Here is an 8,855-nt window from a genome sequence, read left to right as displayed (position 1 = left end):
TTATACAGTATTTTGTCACACTCCCAGTCTCGTTCCTGAAGTGTCAAAATTTGTGTCATCAATGTCAAAAGTGTAGCAAAGTGATGAAATTTGTCCCAAACAATTTATTCACCATGAAACATGTTTGGAACATCCTTGAAGAAAATGAAAAAAACTTGCCTTGAAATCATTCTGAAGAGCTTGTCAAAAACCTTGTTTTGCAAGCCCAACACTACTTTTATTAGGAAAATACATGAGGGTAACCTCTAGAATTACACATGTATAGCACTGTCAGCACGACTTTTATAATGAAAATATATGTTGGTCCTCTTCAGGAAATTTTTCTCAAAATGGAGGAGAAGCTTCTCTTACTAGAAGGCTAAAGAACGACGATGTGGTTCAAGTAAATGAAGATCGGAACGAGACCTCCCATTCTTCGCCCTTGATCCTATTTCCATGGAACTCCTCCCTATTTTCATGGATCTTCAACTCCCTCTCCTTGCCTATAGATTAATTTCCCACCATCCTCTAACGATTGGTTGTTGGTTGGTCAGTTTCCATCCTAGTGCTAAGTTGTGCCCAAATGTTGCCCTTTTGCAAAGAAGAAAAAGTGTTTGAAGGCTAAGGCTTGGACTTGGAATCTCAGTTAAAGGAGGCTTCCAACATCAAGGCTTCATTGGTTGTCATGCTCCATTTTTCATCTATTAATAATACAATATATGTTTTCTTTCCATAAATGTGTCAATTATTGTCCATTTATTGTATTGCTTCTTGATATGTTACATAATTTGCACTATAAAATGTTATGATTTTCATAGGTTTTGTTGTCTCCACTTCATCTTTCTTGTAGGCACTCATCTACACCAGCGAAGAGGACATTGTGAGCTTGGAAGCCGAAGATTCAAGGTCGACATCAAGGATATTAGCATTAGAGAGAGGTAGGAGATCTATCCTCCTTTGTATTTTCTAGTATGAATTAGGAAAGATTGCATGTAGTTGTCTTATGTAGTTGCTAGATCCTCCCATAGGACTAGAGGGATCGTTCTATCCACAGAAAGTGTTGAAGATCAGATGCACAGCAAAGAATAAAACATATACACAACGATAAAATCATGCACAGGCAACACAGGAATTAACGTGGTTCACCCAACCAATCTGGGCTACGTCCACACAACATAGGCATCGGCAATTCTTATTAATCAAACAGGAGATTACATAAATCAAACTCTCACACACACCCAGCTATCCGTATGACTACCTATTTTATAGCAAGGAGAATCTAACTGCCTCTCACATCAAATTTAGGATGCATTAATTCTCTCCCAACAACCTGGAGCTAATCCAGCAACAGATTTCTATTGTTGTCACACACTGGGATTTTTGCCTATTTCGTCTAAAACAGAAAAATCTCAACAATCTCCACCTTGACAACAATTAGCCTGATGCCCTGTTTGTTTATTATTTTTATCTTTTCTGCAAGCCAAGAGAAGCCAAACACCAACGTAGCTTCTCTAACAAAATTGGTTTCGTGAACATGTATGCACAGTTTTCCTTTGTATGCACCTTTTCAAGAGAGACTCCCCTTTCAGTGATAACCTGTCTTACAAAATGAAACTTAATTGGAATATGCTTTGATTTACTATGATAGGCCGGATTCTTAGCCAAATGTATTGCACTTTGAATATCACAAAGTAACCTTATGTTTTCCTGTAACCTACCAAACTCACCAAGCAAACCTTTCAACCAAACCGCCTCTTTGCACGCATGTGAAGCAGCAATGTATTCTGCTTCAGCAGTGGATAAAGCAACAATGTTTTGTAGCTTTGACATCCAGCTAATAGCTCCACCTGCAAGAGTAAAGACATACCCTGAAGTTGACCTTCTCTTATCCAAATCACCTGCAAAATCAGAATCAACATATCCGCAAACAGATTCACTACTCTTATTGTAAGTAATACAATAACTACTTGTGCCTCTCATATACCGAAGCACCCATTTCACTGCTGACCAGTGCTCTTTACCCGGATTTTCCATGTACCTGCTGACAACCCCAACTGCATGTGAAATATCTGTTCGCGTACACACCATTGCATACATCAAACATCCTACTACATTGGCATATGGAATTCGAGACATATAATCCTTTTCTTCATCTGTATTAGGACATAAACTAGAAGAAAGCTTGAAATGTGAAGCTAAAGGGACTGACACAGGCTTCACATTATTCATACCAAACCTCAAAAGTATTTTTCCAACATACTTCTATTGTGATAGCCACAGCTTACCATTACTCCTGTCTCTGAAAATCTCCATGCCCAAAATCTGTCTTGCTACTCCTAGATCTTTCATATCAAACATCCTTGCCATCTGAGTCTTCAACCTATTGATTTCTTCAATTCTTTTGCTTGCTAAAAGCATATCATCAACATACAACACTAAGATAATGAACATGCCATTATTTAACTGCTTAAAATAAACACAATGATCATATTCACTTCTTACATATTTCTGACTCAACATGAAAGAATCAAACTTCTTATACCACTGCCGAGGCGACTGCTTCAGGCCATATAATGACTTCTTGAGCCTGCAGACAAATTTCTCATTGCGATGCTGAACAAACCCTTCCGGTTGTTCCATATAAATTTCCTCATCTAAATCACCATGTAAAAAAGCAGTCTTAACATCTAGTTGTTGTAATTCTAAATCAAGCAAAGCCACTAATGCTAACACAATTCTAATTGAAACAATTTTAACCACTGGTGAAAATATCTCATGAAAGTCTATGCCAGCTTTCTGAGAAAACCCTTTTGCAACCAGTCTCGCTTTGTACCTGTCTTCCGTATCATTCACACCCCGTTTCACCTTGAACACCCACTTACATCCCACAATTTTCCTGCCTTTGGGAAGTTCAACCAGATCCCACGTGCCATTCTTGCCTTAGGCCATCATTTCTTCCTTCATGGCTGCTTTCCATTTGTCACTATTTGAACCTTCTACAGCTTCTTGATAACACAAAGGTTCATCATCATTAGCGGTCAAAGCAACTGAAGTAACATAATCATCATACCTTCTCGGAGGGCGTTTGATCCTTGTAGACCTCCTTAAGAATGTTTCTGGTGCTTCCACAATTGGCTGTCTATCAGCTGTAGGAACTTCTTCATGATTGCCATCTGAGACCTGTTCATGACCTCCATCTGAACCCTGTTCATAATCTGACTCTGAAACCTGTTCATGACTAGAATCAGAACTATGATCATCATGACTATCATTAGAAATGTTGTCAAACTGAATGTTCTGGAAATCAGAGACATCATCCTGTTTCAATCTACTATCTACATCTAACTGTACAAGAGAGGATTCATTAAACTTTACATCTCTGTTGACGATGATTTTGCGGGTAGTAGGATCCCCCAATCTATATCCCTTTGTTCCATCACCATACCCAACAAAGACATACCTTTTCGATTTCGGATCTAATTTAGTTCGCTGATGTTTAGGCACTAGAGCATATGCATCAAAACCAAACACTCTAAGTTTAGAATAGTCACAAGGGTGTCCTTTCCATACCTCTTGCGGAACCTTGCAGCCTATTGTTGTTGATGGAGATCGGTTTATCACATAACAAGCTGTTGCCACTGCTTCCGTCCACAACTCCTTTTGCAACCCGGCGTTACTCAGCATACACCTTGCTCTCTCTAGAAGAGTCCTGTTCATGTGTTCAGCAACTCCATTCTGCTGAGGAGTATAAACCGTGGTCTTATGTCTCTCGATCCCTGCATCCTTGCAATAGCTGTCAAACTCCTTGGAAGTAAACTCACCACCATTGTCAGTTCTTAAACATTTTATAGTTCTACCAGTGTTGTTTTCTACCAATGCTCTAAACTGCTTGAAAACTGTAAAAACATCAGACTTCCTTTTCAACATGTAGACCCATACTTTCCTAGAAAAGTCATCAATAAACGATACAAAATACGACGAGACACCATACGAAGTGGTAGGTGCTGGACCCCAAACATCTGAATGGATATAATCAAGTATTCCTTTACTAGTATGTTTGCCTGTTTTAAACTTTTGCTTACTTTGTTTACCAAACAGACAATGTTTACAGAAATCTAGCTTTCCAGACCTTAGATTAGGAAGTAACTTGCGATCAGCCAAAATCTTTAACCCTCTTTCACTCATATGACCCAACCTTTGATGCCATAGGCAAATGGAACTACTGTCATGTTCAGACACCGTAGACACATTAACTGACCCTGTTCTTCCTTCTAACTGAAACAGATTTCCGACTTTCTTAGCTTTCATTACTAGTAAAATACCTTTGTAAATTTTCATTACTCCACCTTGAATGACAGTTTTATATCCATTTGTATCAAGTGCTCCTAATGAAATTAGATTTTTTCTTAGATCTGGTACATGTCTCACATCAGTTAACAATTTGGTTGTGCCATCTAACATTTGCAGTTGTATACTTCCTATTCCAACAATACTGCAAGTGACATCATTACCCATGTACACGACTCCATCATCAATTGATCTATATGTCTTAAACCAATCTTTATGAATACACATGTGGTTAGATGCCCCGGAATCTAACAACCAATGTTGATCATGTTTTGATACATTAACGGACAATACCTCATCACTCATACCTGAACCAGATACTGAACCTGTATCTGTGGTGTTGGCTTCCTTCTTTTCTGTCGAAGAGCCTTCTTTAGCAGCCTGCTTTCGCTTCCAGCAATCCTTTTTCAGATGTCCAGCCTTGCCACAATGCCAGCACTTCACCTTTGTCTTCTTTCCTTTGGACTTTGAACGAGAGTCGCTATGCTTTCCCCCGGAGTGTCTCTCTCTTGAGCGACCTTTGGCCATCATTACCTCTGACGTAGAGGTGTCTGCATTCGACCTCTTCCTCGTCTCCTCAGACAACAAGGCTCCAACAACATCGTCAAACTCAAGAATATCTGTTGTACTAAAGCTTATGGAAGTAACAAAGTGATCCCAGGATTCGGGCAATGAACAAAATAGAGTTATTGCCTTATCCTCTGAATCAAATTTCACATCTAGACTGTCTAATTGCACCAGTAAGGTATTAAAAACATTCAGGTGATCAGTAATCGAGGTACCTTCTTTCATCCGCAAACCGTAAAGCTGCCGTTTCAGGAGAATCCGATTTGTCAAAGATTTCGTCATATACAGCTTCTCCAACTTCGTCCACAAACCAGCGGCAATCTTCTCTGACACGATGTTAAATAAAACATCATCAGCCAAACATAACCGAATTCCGCTCAAGGCTCTTCCATCCAATTCAGTCCACTCATCATCTGTCACGGGGGAAGGCAGTTTGGACCTGCCCAACAATGCCTTTGCCACGCCCTGCTGTACCAGCAGATCATGCATCTTTACCTTCCAGATCTCGAAATTATTTTTGCCATTAAATTTCTCGATTTCGAATCGGGCACTCTGAGTTTTCGCCATCTCGTCTAAAACAAAGAATCTCCAATTCCAAATTTAAAACAAAAAATTAATCTCAATTAAATGTCTATGCCTCAGTTTACATTTAATCTCAATAAAAAATAGTGTAAATAAAATTGGCGCTTGCTGATGAATTGGCGCCTGATGATGAACACAAGAGCCGCACCACTTAAAAAACGCTATAAGTCATGCCAAAATGACGTGAGTATACCACTCAAAAAACGCGCCTATCGGCCCATTAGCGCATTGGCGCTCTTAATTAAATCGTTTCCGTGCTAATTTAATTTTTTGGTGCGACTGTTTATTGTATAACCTGCACCAATCCCAAAAAAAAATCGTGGCGTCGTCGGTCATGCGATGAGATTTCGCAGGACTTAAACAAGTACCCGCAACATTTGGTCACCGCAATAGGATTATTGGGCTCGTCAGACAATCACATACAAGTTTTCTCGTGGTTGGAATTGATACGTATTGCCATGACCTTTCCAACACTTCAAGGTCGCAATTATGTCAACGTCCCACCAGTATACACTTACTTTGCAATAGATTCTTTAAAAAACAATGTTAACACCAACAACGGCACGTGATTGTGTATACAGTAAAATACCTCCACGCAGACGCTGGTAATTACTCCACGCAGGTCCACGCCGATCTGGTGTGCACAACGTTGTATCAATGTTGTTCTGCACGCGCGGGGTTATATTTGACATACATATAAATCAATATATATATATATATATATATATATATATATATATATATATATATCCACAACGCAATGTTTAATCATATGTATCCCACGCAGCAACAGCAATCAATCGAATCAACGATCAATTAATTCTGAATACAATATAGTTTTTGTGGGCGCACAGCAATATGGTTTTTGTGGGCGCACAGTGTTCAACACCAAACCGCACCAAAAAACATACACAAAGACCAATATACTACCGCGCATTAACACACAACTTCACGCAGGTTGAAAAGCGACCTCCACGCACCAGCGCTGTCATATACCTCCACGCAAGCTCAGCAATCACCAGCAAACAGTCAATCTAACTGCGCCGCTCCTCCAACTTGCTCTTATACCAATTGTTGAAGATCAGATGCACAACAAAGAATAAAACATATACACAGTGATAAAATCATGCACAGGCAACACAGGAATTAACGTGGTTCACCCAACCAATCTGGGCTACGTCCACACAACATAGGCATCAGCAATTCTTATTAATCAAACAGGAGATTACATAAATCAAACTCTCACACACACCCAGCTATTTGTATGACTACCTATTTTATAGCAAGGAGAATCTAACTGCCTCTCACATCAAATTTAGGATGCATTAATTCTCTCCCAACAACCTGGAGCTAATCCAGCAACATATTTCTATTGTTGTCACACACTGGGATTTTTGCCTATTTCGTCTAAAACAGAAAAATCTCAACAGAAAGGATTTCCTGCACAACATTACGTGACACAAATTTACTAGATTTCAATTTTTTGTTTGCACGTCAACCCTAAGTAGACCTAACCTACTCACCGGAATGTAAAACATGAAACCTAAAAGGGGACCAACCTACAAATACTGGGATAGATAGGAACCATGATAAGCACATATTCAATTTACTCAACTGGTTTGTTGCTACTTTATTTTGATTTCTATCCATCTCTCTAACTTTCTATCTAGTTTTCTTTATGGATTTCTTTTTGTTTGAATGGGTAGAGAAGGAGGAGTAAGCATCATTATGTCATGTGCAGATAGAGGAAATTGTGTCCTGTGCAAGTAGAGTGAAGTGGTTAAGCAAGAATCAATTAAAGGCACGCAAGTAATTCTTTGTCCTCCCTTGCTCGAGGACAATTTCTTTGACCTCCCTTGTCCGAGGGGAAATTCTTCCTTTGTCGAAATATTTAGACAACATAAAGTTTCAACATATTTCAAGTTTTAGTATATTTATAAGAAGAAATTGTTTAAAAACTCTTTAAAAATGGACAACGAACAACATTTATAGTTACAACCATGTTCTCTACATGCAGGTGGCCACATTTCCACTCATGCCACTCTATCAATCACTGATAGCCAAAATCAGAGGGAAGAAAGAAAGGTTTTCATTTTTGTAATTTTAATGTAAACATTTAATGCTAACTAATTAATGCTAGTATTACTTAGCATTACTTTTACTTGGAAAAATTGGAATGGTGCAAACCGTTTTAATTTAAGGAATTTATGGAAAAATATAAATGGATGTCTCTGGAAGAGGCCAAATAATATCATAAAAAATTCTATTGGTTTAAAAGTTTGATTATGCCTATTTCATAGGTTCAAAGAAAATGTTCAATAAAATATCAAATTAAAACTTTAGGTTAAAGGTTTTGTAAAAAATTAATAGTTCCATAGCCCCTATCATAAACGGTGGGACTAATAACCATATAAGACAAAGCATTGGCTTGATGAAGTATATGTATACACATTATTGAAGCTAATGCCAAAAATCTAGATAATTTACCTGAGTCTATTGGGTTGGTACAATTGCTTAATTAAATATACATATAGGCATATTGATAGTTTAAATGAGCATGATGAAATGGTGCTTTTCCCAACATAGAAAATCTATACAAATCTCGATGGTTGTGTCTTTTAATTGATAAAGATAAATGAACATGCTCTCTTAAATGAGACTTGTGGATGATTTGAAGTTGAAAGACCAACTTATATCTCTATTTCTAGTAACTTTAACTTGATATTTTACGATCTTTATTTCTAGTAACTTTAACTTGATATTTTACGAAGAAGGTTTAGGGCATCAAATCCCTTGTCATCTTAAACCTATTATGAAGGATGCTACCTATAGAAGGCTCAAATCCTTGGATTACAATCACTAGTCTTGGATTACAATCACTAGTCTGGAATATAAACAATATGTATGAGCCTAGTTTTTAACCTTATCCTTGAACAAGTTAGGCTTTTAAGCCTTGAGATCTACTTTTTGATACTTGGAAAAAGCCCCGTGACTGTGATGAAGTGTTTTTTTCATAGTAGAAAATGTTTAGCCAAATTTAAAAATGGTTAGGAAAAGTTTAAAAACATTTTTTCATATAACAAATTATATTTATAAAAATAATTTTCATGTGATACAAAGTGTATTATACGGAAAAAAAAATATGTCTATGTGATACAATGGAAGTATGGGCCTGGAATATGCCTTAAAAAAAATTATGTTTGGCTAAAAGCTTATTTTTTTGGACATAAGGAAACAGGTTAACGACCTAAGACACATAGGTATCTCACAAGAGTGAAATCATGTGTCCTCACGGACCACCAACGGGTCATTCCAGGTGGCGTGGTTTTCCTTAAATAATGGTGATGAGTCAGCCTGCATTTGCATATAACAATCAAAGA

The sequence above is a fragment of the Pinus tabuliformis genome, chromosome J (assembly GCF_031772625.1).
Source record: "Pinus tabuliformis cultivar Carrire ecotype Pingquan chromosome J, CPIR1, whole genome shotgun sequence".
Taxonomy (NCBI): domain Eukaryota; kingdom Viridiplantae; phylum Streptophyta; class Pinopsida; order Pinales; family Pinaceae; genus Pinus; species Pinus tabuliformis.
Note: the sequence above shows the minus strand (reverse complement) of the source record.